This window comes from Rhinatrema bivittatum, chromosome 1 (assembly GCF_901001135.1).
Source record: "Rhinatrema bivittatum chromosome 1, aRhiBiv1.1, whole genome shotgun sequence".
Lineage (NCBI taxonomy): Eukaryota > Metazoa > Chordata > Amphibia > Gymnophiona > Rhinatrematidae > Rhinatrema > Rhinatrema bivittatum.
Genome location: NC_042615.1, coordinates 336,743,479 through 336,764,071, shown reverse-complemented (window position 1 = coordinate 336,764,071; position 20,593 = coordinate 336,743,479). Strand labels below are relative to the sequence as shown.

The window sequence follows — 20,593 nt, the reverse complement described above, 5'->3', positions numbered from 1 at the left end:
CCCCACGAAGCAATTTTTTTTCCCTTCGGCTTTCAAACTACCTGTAACCTTCTAAGCTCATTGCAATTAAGGAAATGTTTAACAAATGTTTGTCTATTCTTTACATGAAGACTGTGCCTGCATAAATTTAGTCAGGCATCAATGCACATAAATAACAAACCTAAGCAAAATACTGCAGATTTAAGTGAAAAGAACCTTAATTTCAAAAACAAGCATTTATCGTAGTGTTCAGAAATATATATGCAGGATCATTTTGAACGGTTATGGAAAAAAGGTAATGACGTCTCCAACACAAGAAAGATGACTTTCCTCTTACAAACAAGTTACAGATTTTTTTTTATTACACATATACACACAAACTTTTGTGGCTGTACAGAGGACCTGAATTTGGTTCCTAGGTTCCAACTCCCTCCCCCAGCAAACTCTCTCTTGGGGATCCTGCAGAGGTGACATTCATGGCCCCTAGGGCAGAGGGCGGCTCAGCCATTGCTCAACAGTGATGTCTAGTGGCCAGATTTAAGATCCACATCAGCTACAGTCATGCCACATTGTTCCACTGACCATCAGTGAAGTCTGTTTGCACCTTAACAAAAATTCTGATATAAAATAACTTTGTCACACACAAAAAAAAAAATGAGAACATAATGTAGTACACAACAGTCTAAAGAGCAAACAAAGAAAACAGGAAATTATAGAAAACTGTTTCCATGCACATCCTCCCTAATATCACTGGCCTTTAGCCATGCTAGACAATGAGCCGCTATGGCTGATGCGGAAGCCCTCGACGATGTTTCAAATGATTCATAGATGGTACAGAGTAAGTGTCGCAAACCCTCTTCCATGTCCAGAACCAAATGTGGCAAACTCACGGGTGATGAACCATTGCTGAAGTGAGGTTTCAAGGACTGGAGGCATTCATAAAGGTACTGGGTGATGTAAAATTGGTGGTGTTGTATCTTGGCACCCAGCATGGTGGATTGGAAGGACCATCTCCCGAAATCGAGGTAGTGATTGTCCCCCAGGGGCATACATCTTCTTTGCGTGCTTCATAGCAGATTCTACTACAATGGAGGCATGTGCGAGTTGAGGAGAAGTGTAGTACGGTGACTGCCTCATCCTGAACTTGAGATCTATCTTCTGGGAAATCGGTAGGGTGGCGATGGGGGACACCCAAGTCTTTTCTAAGATTGCATCCAGTACTCCATGGAAAAGAAGGGCCATGGGCTCAGCCGGCACTTCAAAAATCTTCAATATTCCCAAGACCTCAGTCCTCGGGTCTGAGATCTTTTTGGTCTCAATATTAAGTTTCGCTCCCACCTTTTCAATGAGCTTTGAATAAGAAAGGTCCTCAGGTGGGGAGGAGGGCTCAGGCTGCTGAGGTGGGTCTGACAGCATTCCCGGGGATGATTCTGGTGAAAAGGGGGCAAGTCCTGTGAATGTGAACTGGGCTGGGGGGAGAACTGAGGTGCAGGGGGAACGCATGTTCCTTGGAGGTTTCTCCTGTGGAATCTGCTTCCTCTCCAGAAGGGCTTTCCCCAGATGACGGACTAGCTGGAAGTGGTGCCTGGCACCGGGTTCCAGGGACGCAAATAGTCTGGAGAGGACCACCAAAATCTGAGAGATGGCTTGCTCAGCCAAAAGTTTCCTTTGGGGTGCTGAAGGAGCATGTGGTTTCATCTGCTTATCCTCCTGTTTAGAGGGAGGTGAATGGCTTCTGGAGATGCCCGGAATGGCAGCTAGAAGTATATCGGAATCCAGTCCCCGGGTTCAGTGGATTTTTGGGGGTACTGTCGGCAGAAGGTGGGTTCGCTCTTCAAGCAGTTCCTGCAATTGAGGGGACCTCCTCCTGCATCTGGATACTGAGGAGATGACAGGGATGGATGAGGCTGATGACGCCTCGGAGTCCGGACAGTCGGACAGCGACGCTACATCCGAGAGTTCCTTCCCATGCCTCTGATTCAGAGCGGAGACCTTCGGGGGAGTCCGTGGTGTGTCTCTTAAGTCATGCCAATGTTTTTTTGACATTGACTGTGTTGAGGAGGAGGTACTTTAGATGCAACGTGGGGCGCATTGAAGCTAGATCCTGTTGTGGGTCCCTCAGCGCGTCATAGGATTGTGCAATACATCGTGGCTCAAAGCGCTGTGTCATGAATTGGTGTGCCAATCTCCTGACGCGTGCTTGGAGTGATCCTGCATTGACATCGATATCGTAGGATGGTCGATGCTCTTTGGCACCTGAGTCGGTACCTACACTCTCTCCGTCGCGTCCGGACGGTGGTGCTCCCACTCTTGGTCCTTTGACACATTGGGTGGAATGGAGGCATGAGGTGGTGGCCCTGATGGGCCAGGTACAAGAGGCACAGGCATTTTTGGCTTCTTTGTGCTTTACCTGAAGGCCCCAGGGAGAAGGCTCTCCTCTTCTTTTCGGGCCGTTCCATGCTGTGCCCCGGCGAGGAGTGGGACTCCAATGGAGGAGCATAAGAGCCCTCGTTGTCCTCCTTCAGCCTCGCAATCTTAAGTGCTCGCTGCCGTTGGGCCAGGGAGACATGTGACTGCAGTCACGGCAGGATAATTGGTCATGGTCCGGGCCCAGGCAGTTGTAGCAGTAATTGTGGCCATCTGTGATTGACATCACCTTGTCACTCTGACAGTATTTAAAGCCATGGAATTTAAAAGTGCTGTCAGTTTCTTCTTTTTTTTTTTTCTCCTGAGGAGAATAGGAGAAAAACACTCCTAGTGCGATCGGCAGCGCAGAAAAAGGATCCTAGTCCACGTGGGAAGACGCGAGAAGAAACTCCACCTCGAGGCCACCCGGAGGATGTCCCAGACAGCATGGCTAATTCAGCTCTGCTATCGACGGGAAAATCATGTTAGGTTACCTATGGTCTTAATAAGCTTAGCTCCCACAGGCTGATTTTTTCCCCAGACAGCAGCTTTGGACAGGTGAATTAACCAAATTATTAAATCATTATATATTAACTTAGCTCCACTAGTGGCAGTTGAACTATGATGTGATATGCTGATATAGATAGATAGATAATAGTATACATATACAGTCTTGTCTCTGTCTTAAGCATGGATCCAAGCAAAATGTGAGACAGATTCATTTTTTTCCCCCACAGAAATCCTGTCCCCATGCAGAATCTTCCACCTCATCCCATCAGTCCAGTACAGATTTTAACTCTGACACTAGACCAGCCCAGCCCAGAGAGAGACTTCCTGGCTGCCTCCTGCTACTGGCAGGCCGAGGGAATCACCTCCATGTTGCCTCCCATCTCTGGGCTGGAGAAATATCTTCTGGTTGCCTCTACCCTCCTGGGGAAAATTCTCAGAACTAGAGAAAGTGAAAGGCTAGTGGGAAGGAATGAGGGCTGGCAGAAGTTATTAGCCTGTTAAAAAAAAAAAAATCTCAGCAAAATAAGCCAAAAATATTAGACAACAACAAAAAAAAGATATATATATTTGGCAGTTCTTTTATCACATTTTTGGTTGAGATTTGTATAAATTTTTATTATATTAATTGGAAAGACAAAGCAAAATTTTGAAAACAAATTGACACTAATCAGAAAACAAGAGCATAAAAAGTAAAACCAAACAAGGGCAAAATAAAGAAAAACAAATTCAAATTTTGGGTTGCAGGAATTTTGACAGTCACAGAATAACTGAAATTTTTTTTTTTTGCCAAAGAATAAGGTCCTTGCTCTTAGGGCACCTGTGACTGTTATTTTCTCAGAGTCCTCAAAACAGATGAATGAATGACATTGTGTTTTAATTGGAGCACCAATGTAAAAGTAATCATGTACTATGCTCCTTTCTTGCATTACTCCTGTTAGTAAATGTACAATTAAAGGTCAACAAACAAATTGCACACAAGACCTTTTTCCTGAGCTAAATACATCTGTAACTAACTCTCAAAAGCTAGTTACAGATACATTAAGTCAATTCAATAAAAAAAAAGCTGTTGCCTACAATTTGTTTGTTGACCCTTAAATTCTATTTATTCAAGTGGATTAACTCAGCAACCACAAGTATTTGCTACGGTTAATAGAAATATTTAAATATAACTGGAACTCCGTTACAATGGAAATGTTCCAACAGCTAGATCATCTACTTTTCTTTGAAAGCATGAAAAGAAATGCAGAAAAAGAAGCTCAGATGTTGCCAGTTAGAGGACAGCTTTTTCCATTACAGTAGTGCAGGTAGCTCAGCTTTAAGCAAACACCTGTTGCTCATCCTTTCTAGGATGAATGAAAATGTTGGAGATCCTGTTGAATAATTCAAAGTAATTAAAAAAAAAAATACAAAGACCAGATTTCAAGAGGGGCAGTAATCTGCTTCTAAGGACTCTGCTAAAGATTTCTCTCAGTGCCTATAGGGAAAATTGCTTAATACACAGACAGGCTTCCTAAAACGTAGTACAGACAAAAACCACAGTACATGTATATTGAGCACATATAAATCAGCAAAACTGAAAAGGCATAGGGGCAGTGGAGCCATCCACAGGACATTAAGGTCCTTAATGAGATGCTGGCACTATCACTCAGCGCACTCCTGTCCAGTCACTTGCTGAAGACAGGAGCGGTTCCAAGAGGACTAGTGAAAGGCAGAAGTAGTCACTCTTCATGAAGGGGGGAGTGAGGAGAAAACTGGAAAGCACTAACCAGTTAATCAGAGCTTAATGGTGGAGAAATGAAAGGAATCACAGAACTTTAAATCTTCAATGATCTGAAGCAGCGCCAGTTCACTAGGGGGCTGAAGTAATAAAGCACATCAAGCTTAGTGCGAGTTTTGACTCATGTTTTAGCGCAGATCTTTCAGCGCTGAGTTAACCTGCGGATTTAATAGGGGTTTCAGCGTGTATAACAAAAAACAAAAAACAAACTGTGCTGTGACTTGAGTTAAAATCTATGCTAACATTAGCAGGGATATAAGCAAATTCCATGGTAATGAACATATAAGTCATTACCCAGCAATGCCGGGAGTTGTATAAAAGTTCAGACTGCTTAGTGCCTTAAAAAAAACCAAAAAAAACCACTAGAAATTTACCTCCTGGGTCAGACAAGGAGGAAAGGTTAACTCACATTTCTGGTGGCCATTTATTCTATTGCTGTGCCCATTAACTAGCTGCTTCTCTGTATGCCAGAATGATTTGCATGCATACCACTTGCAGCTAAACACAAGTGATATACATGCAACATGCAGAAACTGAAAAACAAAGGAGAGAGAGGGATGACAGAGAAAGAAGAAACACTGAAGAAGAGAGGAAGAGAGTATGAGGCTGCCATAGCTCGAATCATTTCACACAGGGCAGGCTGTGTATATTTTGCCTTAGGATAACCCTGCCGGGGTTACTGGAGACAGATGTGGTCCGAAGGTACAGGCTCAGCAACAGGGCAATTCTGTCCGTCTACAAAGTATTTATAAATGATATTGATTTTCTAACTGATCGTGGAAATGTCACACTAGGCCAGGTTAAGCAACTCAGTGGAATATATATATACACACACACACTTTCTTTTTTTTTTTTTGCTATTGGCTCATTCCAAAAATACAGTGGCTGAAGTAGATAGAATGGACCAGTCATCATTTTCAAGGCATTTCAGTCAAAACTGCAGGCCATGATGAAACAGGTCAGGGTCTACATTATCCCCAGCAGCATACACTGTGACAGAAGGTCAAAAGCATGCTTTTTACAATACGGCTGGCATGCCAAACGTTATAGGTGCAATTGATTGAACCCAGGCTGATTTGATTTTGAAACCTCACCCTATCTCCACCCCAAGAGAGAAAAGTGGCATACTGGAAGCATTTCCACTCCCTGAGTGTTCAAGTTGTGTGCAGCGCAGGCATGAAGATCCTGAGTGCTGTCTGAGTTTTCTGGACGCTGCCACAACTCCTACATCCTCTCGCAATGCATGCAGGCTCAAAATTTTACAGAAGGGAAATACAGCAAAGACGGATTGTTGAATAAGTTTGAAACAGAAATTAAATCAAAGCGCAAGCTCTCTAGGGCAGGGATCTACTGAACAGTGCACACTTTGCTGCTACACGCCTCAACTTTGGGCACAGCCTCACATGCAAGGCCATTTTGGCAAGTTAATCAATTGTACTATTAAAATGTTATTTTTTTTTCTTTTAGAGAGATGCTGGATATGACTGTAAATCGTGGCTGTTCTTGCTCCTTGCACCATGCATGACTGCAGAGAGGGGCTTTAAGAAAGTGCTCATAAGCACCAGAGTTCCACTTCCTGGACCACTCAGGTGATGTTTTACAGAACGCACTTAAGAAAGTGACTGACATCCCTGTGGTGTGCTGCATGCTCCACAATATTGTTATATAGTAAGGCATGGCACACGACACACAGGTGGAGACATAACGAAGAAGGGGAATGAGATTCATCCTACTCCACTTCCTGTCTCCTCCTCTCTTCTTGGCCATGCAAGAACCTCCCCTTCTTTTCTCCTTCCATACTCTCCTCCACCAATTCACCCACCACATTCCTTTACTCTCTCTCATCGCTTGCCCACTTGGCACGCTCCATGCTCCCCAACAAGCTGGTCTCTGTCACACTCCATACTCGTCACAGGCACAAACATCACATAAAAGAGGACAATACAAAAATAAATAAATAAATAAATAAATAAATAAAAAACCAACAGGCACCAACCAGAAAATACTGCCACTCAAATGATTCACTCAAAGAACACACACAAAAAAAAAAAAAAGCTCAAAAGGATGGGAAATAGCAAGGTTAAATATGCAAGACAAAAAAAACTAGCAGGACCACTTTTCTCTTTATTATAGTTAGATACCACCTATAATAAAAGACATCTAAGCAGTTTACAGTTAAAAGTTCAATGATATTATAACATTAATTATAGCAAAAATATAAGTCCAAAGTAGAAAAGGTAAATACCATAATGGCATATGCTCAGTACAAAATATAAATACAAGATACAATACCAATAAAATAATCTTAAAATTGCCATGCAGAAATAAGAGAACTGCAAAATAAATACATAACAAGAAATAACACTTAACCTAGTCAACCACCTACAGTATAAAAGAAAGATATCTCTAAATTAATCAACAGTTAAAAGCATGGCTAAAAAGCCAGGACTTTACATGTTTTCTAAACTTGATATAGTTCAATTTGGTACACAAATCTGAAGGGAGTTCCTTAAAAGACATTTTTGGCAGCTATGTGTGTATGTTGAGTTCTCGCGCATCTCATAAGAGGACAGGGAACCATCAGCTCATTTTTCAAGGACCGTAGTACTCTGTCCAGATATGCTGTCAACAAATCAGATAACTATTGGGGTTGACCTCTACAGATTGATCTAAACATGAGGAAAAAAGACGTAAAATTTATCTCTACATAATACTGGCAACCAGTGTACTAAAAGATCAATGTGGCATGAACAAATTTCCATAGACCATAAATCAATTTAGCAGCAATATTCTACAAAAGTTGCAGATGCTTTCTCTGGATAAGAAGGAGACCCAGAACTTGAACAGTCCAAATGAGAAATAAGACATGAATTAAAACCTGTAAATCCTGAGGTTTAAAAAAGGCTGGACACCAGGTATTCCTGAAATAAAAGAAGGTTGGTTTGCACTAAAGAGATCAGGTGACGCATTCTATAGAATCCAACTTAATTCCCCAATGCTGTCAACATTTATTTTAACATATCATCGGAGTATAATATACAATGAGCAGGATTCGGGGGCCATCTCATTTCTGTTAACCCAAAGAGCATCAGACCTCTGCGAGTGAAATATGTGGGGAATAAAAGATACTAGCAGAAGTAGGAAGGAGCGAGGTGGAGGGGGTGCCAAGCAATTACATGGATGGAAAAGGGGGCGTAAGGTGGAGAAGCACAAACACAAAATGTTTGCCAGCTGCTGTAGAGTAGTAGACCATTTATGGGCTGATCATGTGCTCTCATTTGCAAAGAACTTGTTCTAACTATAATTTTTTTTTTAATTTAACAGCTTGTGCTAACTATACTCAGAAAATTCAAGTGTCATGCTGTGTTGCAGTGTAAGAGAGTACATTGAACTCTAAATACCTTCTATTTGTTTAAGCAACTGTCCCCGCACACACACACCCCATTTTTTTTTTATTCTTCCATGCAACATAATCCTTATATATTACCTTTATGCAGGTCTACCCGGTCTATGCAGTCTGAGTGCTGTCATAACCAGCAGAAGGCAGAACAAAGAAAACCCATTATCAACCATGAAACAGACTGATCACTAACAGAGAAGCATCTGACAAAACATTAATCCTTAAATGGTGGGGGGGGGGGGGGGGGGGGGGTTTGAGGGGTTAGTGGAAAATTATTTTAGATCTCAGGACAGTTGGTGAAAATACTGCATTATGGCAGCACCATTTCTGTTTGTTATTGGGAGGGGGGTTTTTTTCCTAAGGAGTGATGCAAGCTCTTGTGGCTGGAGCACAGTGCTGGCTTAAATACTTTGGGATTCTGATTCCATTTCCAGATAAATGTTAAGGCCTCACTGGGAAACCTTACTAAGATACATGTCTCTGGAGAAGGGTCATGCCATGCAGGGCTAGCTAGAGGAACGTACCAGCTGTCCACAGCGCCCCCATGGCAGTCTGCTGTAAGGGTGCCGTTCTGTTTCTATATATCAAAGAACAGCCACTACTGGCTTTATTGACTGGAGGTTACTTTGTGTTTTGGCCAGCCTTTCAGCTCATCTCTGTGTCCCTCTGCCTGAGAGACTCAGTGCCAACGCTGCAGAAACCTGGAGAAGGCATCCAATGCCACAACTGGAAGGAAAGAGAAGAGCAGGCACCAATCTGGTGCTGGCCCAGTATAGAGACAGCAGGGAAGGTGCCCAAAAGGTACAACAATGAGAAGAGGAATGGATTGGAGAATTCAAGATCAAACAGTGGATCTCGTGTACAGTTCTCAAAGGGGAATCCTTTTTTTTTTTTTTTTTTTTTTTGCTAGGAGGAAGCTTTCCATTCTGCCCAGGGGCTGCCCCAAGTTCAAGGGAGAATCAAGGGATCACAGATTTACTATTTATTTATATTCCGCTTTTTGTCACTTCAAAGCAGATTACATTCAGGTACGCCAGACATTTCCTTATCCCCACCCCACCCCCAGGGCGCTTCCAATCTAAATTTCTACCTGAGGCAACAGAGGTTAAAGTGACTTGCCCAAGGTCACTAAGGAGCAGCAGTGGGATTTGAATCCTGGTTTCCCAGGTTTGTAGCCAGCTGCTCTAACCACTAGGCTACTTCTCTACTCAGCTTCACTAACTTCCTGTTTGAGTTTGTATTAAGAATGTTACCAGAAAAAAAAAAAACAACTGTAAAAGTGCCACAATATTCATGCTCAGCAAATACGTCAGTCAAATTTTGTGTTCGAACACCAGCAAGGAGTGCCGACTACACACTGGCAACACTGCGGAAATAGACACAGTCAGAGCTTCAATCTTAAGTGGCTGATCCTTTCCCCACTGATCAATCCATTACAGCAGAGCCGGGACTAGGGGGGGTGGGAGCGAGAGAGGCTGCTGCTGCTGCCCCGGGCATCAAGGCCAAGGGGTGTCATCAGCAAGGCTGCTTTTACCTATAGGTATAAGCACACAAGGCTGTGCCCAAAATCTCGGGCAGCAGAGATCAACTGCTGCTTTCTACTTTAGCCCCTCTCCCCCCAGGCAGCAATGCAAGGAACTGGACAGAAATGATTGAGAGCCTGAGAGTAGACAGAGCGCAGTGCAAACCAAAGAAGAACACGTCCTAAGCCAGCCCCTTCTCCTCTCTTCCTCCTATCTGCAGGGAACAGAAAGGGGCTGAATATGGACCTCATAATTGATAGATTTAGGTATTCTTTGGGATTTTTTTGTTTTTTTGTTTTTTGGCAGTCTATTTCCGAAAATCACATATGATTTCTGAAACATATATTTTGCAAAAAGTTTATTATTTAAAAGTCTGATATGCAGTTATATGTGATTTTACAGGATTGTTCAGGGGAGGACTGTAATGGAGACAACGGTGGCCGAAGTTAATTATAAACACTCAGGGGGAGCCTATGAGCCTGAAAATTAATTGAAGGTGGTGTGCAAGGCTATAGGAGTGGTTTCCAAATGTGTTCCGGGGAAGTCCAGCCACTCATGTCTTCAAGATACTGCAATGAATAAGCTTGTGTAGGAGGAAAGGTAGGGGGCACGCTCATAGCTCGCTGACCCTGTGTTGATTTTGTGTTTCTTCACTATTGCTGTCGCCACTGCAGAAAGATCTACAGCACTGCAGCCTGAGGAGCACTGGAAGCAGGAGAGTCAGAAAGAGGGCAAGGGGAGGGGGCTGACGCTTGATAGGGGGGTAAGGAGAGGAGCCAAAGAAAGGGCTGCTGCTGTACAGTAGATTGGAGGGAGGGGGGCAAAAAGAGAGGGGGCTGCTGCTAGGTAGAGGAGAGGGTATTCCTGCCACTGGGCAGGGGCGGATAAGGGTGACAGAAGGATGCAAGACAAAAGGGTGGGGAGAAAGAGAAGCCCAACTTCACTACCTGCCGACTTAGGGAATAGCCGCTGCTATTAATTGCATCAGTACCATGGGATCTACTTAGTTTTTGGGTACTTGTGGCCTGGTTTGGCCTCTGTTGGAAACAGGATGCTGGGCTTGATGGACCCTTGGTCTGACCCAGTATGGCAATTTCTTATGTTCTTAAGTGATAGGGGGAAATCGGTCAAGGAGTGGGGGGAGGGGGAAGTCAGGGCACAAAGTGAATCAGGGGGCTGCAGGGTAAGGCGTGCAGAGAAATAGGAGGATTCAGGGAGTGGGGGATACAGGGGAAGGACAGAGAAAGGGATTGCTGAGCATGGGGTTGGGGAAGAGAAAAAGAGGGATGAGAGAGAGAGAGAGAGAGACTTTGCTGGACCTGCCACCTCTATAAGGACAGCTGTGCCTTTGCTCTGACACAGCACTTTCTCCTTAGCAGCAAACACTGGTAAGTGACAGGAGAAGGGGGTAATTCTGTATATCTGCCCCAGGCGCAGAAAGATCTGGTCCTGCTCTGTACTAAACAGTTTGGGAAAAGTCAGGGTCATAGCCCTGATATTGTAAGCCCCTCACTCTTGGAACAGGCCCAAGACAAGGGTACACCAAAAAAAAAAAAAGCAAGCTCCACACAGAACTAACAGATCCTACTTTCTGGGATGCACAAACACATCAGTGCTAAAATAAATACTCCAGGGTCAGGAGCCTCTTGGACCCCCACCCCGACATGTTCTGAAATTTTGGTGTGGACAGGACACCAAACATGAACGTTATTTGGTCAGAGGGTATTGAATGGTGGCAGACACTCAGACAGGGTGATCTCATAAGCCTTAACATTTCTTCCTTCGGAGAGCAAGCTAACAAAATGAAACAATCAATGTGCTCCCACCGTGAGCAACCTCTGCTCCTGAAAGGATAAAAGATCAATTCAAAATAAATTAATCCATTTTTATGACTAGCTAAATGGATTTTTCATGAAATGCTAACGGGGAAAGAAAAATAAAATCCTCTAGTGTCTCCTATATATATATATATATATATATATATATATATATATATATAGGCGACAATATATTGTTACCTGTTACATCAAGTCACCTGGCAACAGATATAGTGCAATAAAGCCACTCACATCCTACTGGCTTTTGTTCTAATTATGTAAATAAGTTGAAATGAGCACATTCTAAACAGCCTTGCTTCTCTCTCTCTCTCCACTTGTAGCTAGAAATGGAAGATTTGGTCTGGATTCACTGTTTCTAAACTATATCTTGCCTCAGTTAGATGCCTACAGGATAGGAACCTATATTAAGGCACTCAATGACCCAAATGCTTTTTCTTTCCTCTGCTCCCCATTCCCGCATAACTTACAATTCAATGTCCCATGCATGCATTTATTTAAATTACTCACCTTTCCAAATTCAACTCAAGGCAAATTACAAATTCAGGTACAGTAGGAATTTCCTGCCCCAGAGGGTTTACAATCTAAGGGCTTTATTTACTAAGCACTATAATGCTCCTTACCCCCAAGCACCTTCCAGCATCACATCCCACACCATGCTGTATCCAAGGGTTGTGCAAAGCTCTTCCTGTTCCCCTGAACTACCCCCTGTTCCCCTGCAGCCAGGACTTCTTGGGGCACTGGCTGATAACATTACATCCTCACCAGGCATATATGGAGGCACTATGCTACCAGCCAGCACCTCAGCAACAGGTCTCCAGTGCTTGCTGGCTGTTCTTGTTGCCGTATCCCTGTCCTCCTGCCTTGCATGTTCCTGCATTCCTTGTATGCCTTGTCTTCCGTTTACTTCCCTCCTGTACTTTGTCTTCCGGGTCTGTTCCCTGCTTCCCTGTTGTGCCCAAAATTAATCTAACCCTATTGTGTATTTTATAAAACAACAGTTTATTAAAGAATGATTTATTAAAAATAATTTATTGCGGAATGGGGTAAGTTTCATATATTTTGACGCATGCCTCCACGGCCTTGCTTCAATTATTGTGTTATAATCATCAACTTACCACCCCCTCCCACTCGCTTTTTTTTATTCAACTTTTTTTGAAATTTTAAAAATCTGATTATATGTGAATCAATCTGTCCTCTTGACCATATCCCCAAGTTCACCAAAAAATGTCTCCATCAATTTTTGAAAATTTAATTCAATTTCCACTGTTGATCCTTACTTTTTTTTTATAAAAGCCAAACTTAAATATTCTTCGCTCTTATTCCAATTCTATATTGATGTTATTCACTCCTGTCTAATAATGTTTTTTCTTTATCTGTGATTACATTATTTAACCCAAATGTTTCTTTGTTCATTGAAACTTTGTTTCTTCATTAATTCGTTAGAAACTTAAATATTCACTTAATCTGAAGGCTTGAATCTTATGTAATTCTCAAATGAACTTTTGCTATCACTTGAAGGATTAGGTATATGTGAGGATCTGATATCACATGAACTTGACAGAGTAAAATATTCTCCACAAACGCCAATTAAATATTGCAAGTCGCAAAAACTTATCTCCCGTATGCTCCCAACACAGCCGAGTTTCGAAAAGTCCTCCTTTTCTTCGTCAGGGGAGTACGCGTTTATTCTTCATTCCTCACTCTCAGGTTCACAAACTCTGAATAATGGCGTTCTTCTGTCGGTTCACTTCTTTCCTCACTCTCAGGCTACCAAGCTCTGAATAATGGCGTTGATAGACGATCTGCTGACCAATTTAAAAAAGAAAGACTTGAAAGTGAGCCGGTAGAAGAACGCCATTATTCAGAGCTTGGTAGCCTGAGAGTGAGGAAAGAAGTGAACCGACAGAAGAACGCCATTATTCAGAGTTTGGGAACCTGAGAGTGAGGAATGAAGAACAAATGCGTACTCCCCTGACAAAGAAGAGGAGGACTTTTCGAAACACGGCTGTATTGGGAGCATATGGGAGATAAGTTTTTGCGACGTGCAATATTTAATTGGCGTTTGTGGAGAATATTTTACTCTGTCAAGTTCATGTGATATCAGATCCTCACATATACCTAATCCTTCAAATGACAGCAAAAGTTCATTTGAGAATTACATAAGATTCAAGCCTTCAGATTAAGTGAATATTTAACTGTTTCTAACGAATTAACGAAGAAACAAAGTTTCAATGAACAAAGAAACATTTGGGTTAAATAATGTAATCACAGATAAAGAAAAAACATTATTAGACAGGAGTGAATAACATCAATATAGAATTGGAATAAGAGCGAAGAATATTTAAGTTTGGCTTTTATAAAAAAAAGTAAGGACCAACAGTGGAAATTGAATTAAAAATTTTCAAAAATTGATGGAGACATTTTTTGGTGAACTTGGGGATATGGTCAAGAGGACAGATTGATTCACATATAATCAGATTTTTAAAATTTCAAAAAAAAGTTGAATAAAAAAAAGCGAGTGGGAGGGTGGTAAGTTGATGATTATAACACAATAATTGAAGCAAGGCCGTGGAGGCATGCGTCAAAATATATGAAACTTACCCCATTCCGCAATAAATTATTTTTAATAAATCATTCTTTAATAAACTGTTTTATAAAATACACAATAGGGTGAGATTAATTTTGGGCACAAGAGAGTAGATTTTTTGGTCCCTGCTTCCCTGTGTCATTGATCTGGACAGACCCCCCAGTCGTGAACCATAGCCTGGATCTCAACTCTGCTTCCGACCACTCACCCTAACCATCACCTTAGTGCTCCTTGGCCGAAAGTCCTCTTGGTTCCACCAGAACTCAAGGGCTCAACCTGCAGAAGAGGGGGGGGGTTGGTCCAGGTGAAGACACCACGCTCCATCTCCTTGTCTGTGGGTGTCTGTCCCCGCCTGTCAGGGCCTGTCCCATCTCCTTATGGGCTAGACAGTGCCAACTGGACAACGGCCATAGGCTAACTTTCTCCCATTCATGACACACACTTTTCCCATAGACACAAGATGGGAGAAAACCTTTACTAAATAGAATCCTAAACTTATGAGACAATGGAGGATAATGGGAGTTACTCAATATCTCAAGACATCAGTGGGATTTGCTCTCCTATTATAATCTGATAAGCCCCTGTTCAGCTAGACAAGAGACTGATCAAACATACATTCAAGCTAGGTTTTGAGCCACCCAAAATCTTTTTGCGTCTGAAGGGAAAATATCTGAAAACTGATTCATCACTACCAAAAAAGCAGATATTCAAAAGATCTTCAGCAAAAAATAAATATTTGCCATAGCCTTTAAAAAAAAAAAAAAGTTTCAAGATACAGAGGACGAAGTTAAGCAGCAAACCACAGAGATTCCAAGTGGGCCCTCAAACATTTATTCATTCAAATATATACACATCTTTTACTTATCCCCTAGACCCCAAAATCCCAAATATAATAACTTCTGGTCACAGCTGATGTAAATCTTTCTGGAGCGGCACAGTTCCCTATTATAATCCGGTCAGAGAGTTATTCTGACACCATGTACTGACACTGAGGAAAAGTAGATGACAGGGCTACAATTCCATGGCTTTTATTACATAGAATCTCCCCTATTTTTAAACACAGACTTAAGATTTGCATGCAAAAATAGTATCAAACTATTTTTAATGCTTTCCATGATATCTGAAATTTTTTATTTATTTATTTTTTTTAATGTTTAAGCACAGATCGAGATTGGTTTCTAAACTGAGTGGATGAGGAAGTTAGATGAGTGTATGATGTGTGTGTTAAGAGCTTTTGTCACTTACATCATATATTGGTTTAAAAAAAAAAAGAATTTTGTCTCTTTATTCCTATTATTCCACTCAATGTAGAACAAAAGGAGCTGTACATAGTCAATTCCATCACCAGAGACAACCCTGGCAAAGAGAAGTTCTAATGGTAGTGGTGTTGACAGTTTCAGGTCAACCTGGCTGCCAATTAACTTTACATATTTTGCATTACTTTTTCTTGGTGTAATCTCTTGGTTTATAGCAAGTGCCCACCGGCAAAGAACTGTTTCAGGTCCTGCATCTGAATTCTCTTCCAAGCGAATGAAATCCTTCCACAGTCAATTTAAAAGAAGCATGCTCGCATTCTAATCTTCCTAAGAATGCTGCTCATATTCACAGACAGACTTGCATGCCTGCTGTATTTATTGTGTATTAGGTGGACATTTGATTTCTTTTATTGAGTGTGCATAGCTGTGCTCATTTTTATAAACTGATCCATGCTAACAACATGAGCAGAGAATGTATAAGCCAGAAACAGAAGTCACTTGTCATAGCATGCTGTAATCACATCCCTTGTACCAATGCCAGTTTCTGCAGTGCATTCTATTTCACTACTATGCAACAAAGCAACATTGACATACAATGGGGGGAAGAGACCACTTTTCTGTACCACGGGCTCAATTTTATCATACATTAGCTTTATGCAGCATTACTTTCATTAAAGAATATGAGAGAAAGAACACACCTACATTTTCCATACCATTTCTGTGGTACTTTCTCCCGATATTTCCAGTTTGTTGCATTTTAATTCTGCTTTTTAGTGAATGGTTTTGCTGAAAACAGGCAATGGATGTAAATGCTGAATGAATAGTGATTTCATTATACTGTACTGGGAGATACTGCTTTAACTGCTCAATTTAATTTCATTTAATATTTTTATTTTGCCTTTCAGGGCTGGTTAGCATCCAGGTGAATTACATAATGTTTGATTACGTCAAAATTTAGAATACTACATAAGCTTCCTTACATTATAGTATGGCAAGGCACTAGATCCTTTTTGAATAGTTCTAATTTATAACAAGCAAGCTATTAATTTATAAAGAACAAGTTTTTCAATTAAATCAGTGAATCTTTACATTCAGTGGGCTTCTTGAAGAGCTGTATGAAAATATGAATGCTCATTTCTACAATAACCAAGGGAAAATTTCAACATAATAATTACAGAAGCTTGTGTATAATAAGAGAAAGTTTGGACTCTTAAGTTTAAACTCTTTGGCTGACCAGAAAGTGAGTCTCTGTTTTCTAGTCCTTATTTGTTACAGTTTCATTTTTATGGTTAGTGGATGTTGCTGAATTTGCTTCTTAGTCCTTGAGATTTGTAGGTTTTATGTTAATTTTCGGTGTTGATGTTGGAATATTTTTGCAAGTTGTCTATGTTTGTCATTGATTCCTTGTAGGTTGGGGAGGAGGGGGAGTGGCATGGGAGAGGTTCATTCCAAAGTTCTGGCGATTCTTCTCTGAAAGTTCTTGATCTGGTTTTTTTGTTCTCAGAGTTTTAAATGGTGGAGCCATGAGTTGATTTTTGGTATGAGCAGAGATTTTTTTTGCAGTCAATATTCTTTTAGATATGTGGGACCAATGTTCTTCAGTGTTCTGAATGTGAGAGTTAGTATCTTAAATTTAATTCAGAGAGATACCGGTAGCCAGTGTAGGATGATTAAGAGGGGGAAAGGATGTTCAATGCAACATTACTGTTAATTTTGAAGCACTATTAAGCACAGTGCTTTCAACATTTTTTTTTAGTTGCCTTTTTAACTTATTTGGCCCAGCAGTGTCCTCCTGTTCCTTTTTTTTTTTGGGGGGGGGCGCTTCTAGATCAATTAAAACCAGCCTCTTTTGGACATTTGCAACTACCGAAGGATTTCTTTCCCTATTATATAGCCCAATTTGCTTAACCCTGTGATGTGGCTCACTGTTTACTTAGGAAGGAAAACCTGGACTGGATTATCCCAGGGAGAGCCAGAAGCAGATACAGGCAGCAAATGCCTCAAAGAGACAGGAGGGAGACTACATTTCCCAGGTTCTCAGAGCCACCAACAGACCAATGGAAAGGGAGAAAGGGGCTGGTCAAGCATCAGGAGGCACGACCCTAAGGGAGTGAACGCACACAGCTGAGCCCTTGATTAGGAAGGAGGAAGTCCAAGACGATGACGCTGGGAGTTTAAATTGGGAGCCAGCCCCACGGAAGGGGGGGAACATGGACGTGGATTGCCCGGAGGCAGAAACAGAGATGGAAATAGAGTGAGTTAGGTTACTCTGGTTATTTTTGCTTTGTTTTGTTCGGGGGCTTGGGAAGGTTGTTGCCTGCAGCACAACGGTGGGGAGAAGGGGTGCATTGTGCTAGAGCCTAGGAGGCCTGCAAAAAGGAGTCCTAGTGCAAAGTTGACTTTTGTTTGTTTTCTCCCTATGACTTGGGTGACATTATAATTGGGTTTGTTGGTGAAAAGATTGGTAAAAGGAAAACGTGACCTGGGCAGGACAGTGGACAGAACTACCATCTGGTAGTTCAGGGAGCTTTCCCTGAGGCCTCATTACAGCAGTTTCTCCCAACTCTCTCCTAAAGGTACCCCTATCCAGTCAGGTGTTCGGGATTACCACAACGAATAGGCACGAGTTAGATTTGCACACACTATGAATGCAAATCTCATACATATTCATTGCAGATATCCCGAAAACTCAACTGGTTAGCTGTGCCTCCAGGAGAAGGATGGGAAAGGCTGCCTCAGAGAATTTGCTCAATGTCAGTGACCATATTAAAGGTCTTTAATGAAATCAAAAGGATACACTGCTAATCACTGCCTGCATACACAAAGATATCAAGCTAAGCCCCACTGAATATTTAATGAACTTCATCACTTTCCGTACTCTTCAATGTCCATCTCTTTGCATTTAAGATACAAATTTCCAACTGCCTCACTTGGTGGCAGAGTTAGGATTTTATTCAGGGCCGGTGCCAGGGAGAGCTTTCAGCCTTGTGCATCCCCTTCCCCTTAACCTGGCCTCCACACAACACATAGTACAACTCCGGCACACCATCCCCATGCTCTCACCACCACCACCATTCCTCACTCCCCCACCCACTATCGGAAACAGCATCAGTTCTGCCTTAGCGTCCCCTTTCTCTGTGCCACTCCCAGCCCCCACAGCAACATTCAGACTCTCTCTCCACACACCCCTCTCCCTCAGAGAAAGCCACCATTAGATATGGATTGGTCCTCAGGGGATTCAAAAGGAGTGCCGGGATATCTGGAAGGTGTTCCCAGCATTTAAACACCAAGGAGGCCAAAGGAAGGTTTTGGGACCCCGGAAGACGACTCATGAGCTCTTCTCCTGGTGTGAACTAATGTTATATTGTGATGTTAAGTCTGGAAATCTTTTGCCCTGTTTGTAAGTAGAGGTCTAGTTTCTGTTGTGTTGTGTGCTATCTAAGAAGAGATTCTACTGTGAAATAGCACAGACTGAATACCTGGACTGGAATTAAGATTTATCCAAACTGAATTACCTGTTAATTTTATCTGCAATGCATAAGGCAGGAAATGTTATTTTTTCACTGTTATTAAATAAACCAGATTTGAGACACAATACCTGTGTGAGTGTGCTGCAGAGACCACCAACCTGACAGCGATCTAAGACTCCAGACAACAGTCTAAATGAGCAATGCTTTCCTTCCTCATTCAATCCTGCAGTTTCCTGCAATTCTACAGCAATTACCACCAAATTTGTCATTTGCCACAGAATCTAGCATTGGTCACACAATTGCAGGAAAGCTCTTCCCCACTCACTCCTTCCCGCTGACATTGGTGCCACCTCTCTCCCTTCCTTTAACGTTAAGTCTCCACCTCCCTCCCACTGCTCCTTGTAGAGCCAGGCCTCTTCTCTGCCTCCCACCAAACTCACTGCTGTTGCTAGTGTAGCCGGTTCAGCTCTGTTCCTCCTCAGACTGGTATGGCTATGACATCTCTAACATTCCTCTCCTCCAGCTGCAGCTTGCGTGGATCAAGCCACCCTGCTTTTCTCCGGACTTGTGGGCCAAGGCTGCCTTTATGGCTACACTGTGCCTTCCAACTGCTTCAATGCTGACTTCCTGGCACCAGTACTAGCACTGCATGGGCTCAGAAGAAAATAAGAACCAAAGTGGCCCCAGGTCGAAGGCAGCGGTAGCAGGCTGGAGTGGCAGCAAGAGAGAAGATAAATCCAGGAGGGAGAGGAAAAAATGAGAGGTAGGAGTAAGAGATATGAAGGACAGGGAAGCTTTGGTATCGATCTCCCCTCTCCCTGCCTCAAGATAACAAACTACTAATACCACAAATGCATTACAAATTATTCCTGGTTGTCCAAAAAAGGTCAGAAAACAAACTGTAAGTGTTAAGCTTGGCGGGCCGCAGGCTGTCTTCCGTACTCACCTCCATGATCGGGCCGTCCCTTGTAGGCCCCGTCATGGCCTAGTGCCTCCAACGCAGCAGGATGCCACTAGCACTTAGACGTGGCAGATTTCCACCGGCTCCATCCACTCACACTCCTCCTCGGGCACGCACGCCCGACATCACTTATTTATAGAGCCCATGGCGGGAAAGTCCTGATTGCCTAATGACGACATCATATGCTCGGGCCTATAAAAGGCCTTTGCTGGCTCTCCTTCACTGCCTCAGCACCAGGTACAGTTACATTTCATACTGCGTGTTGCTTCCCAGCATCTTGTCCTCGTTCCAGCCCTGTTCATCTTGTCTTCAGTTTCAGTCCTGCTTGTCATCTTCCACGTTGCCTTCTTATCTTCTCCTTGCCTGCCCTGCCTATCCATCCCTAGTCTTCTTTAGGCTAGATACCCGGTTTGACTTCTGCTTTGGACCTCCACTATGTTTGACCGCTGCCTGCCAGAGACCAATGCTTGAACCCCAAACACCTCTGATTGCCACCAGCCTACAACCCAGCCTATTCTGGACCTTTCCTGCCATCAGCAGAGACCCCACTTATGTCCTGCCGGCCCCGGCACCCACAGGCTCCACCCAAGGGGGAACGAGGGCTGGTACAGGTGAAGGTCCTGACAGGTCTCTGCTTTGCCTGGATCTGCCTGCCAATGGTGGGAACCTGCAGGGATCCTCCCCTTGCAGGTAGAGCCAAGGGACCACAGACTCAATATTAAGACTTCCAGTCTCAACATCACTTCTACTATATCTGCCCTTTAGTCCATGATTTTTGTAACTAAAAAAATCCCCCCCCCCCCCCATGTTACAGTAATTATACTAGATAACTTTTGAGATATAGAATTTCAGGATATTTTTTTCTTTTCCTCACAGTCATTAAAAT

At 42.6% G+C, this 20,593-nt stretch overlaps 1 protein-coding gene across 1 annotated transcript in view; it reads right to left on the bottom strand.

Moving 5' to 3' along the window:
• SLC4A4 (solute carrier family 4 member 4) overlaps window positions 1-20,593 on the bottom strand; it is a 782,778-nt gene that overhangs the window by 401,639 nt on the left and 360,546 nt on the right. The window lies entirely within an intron of this gene.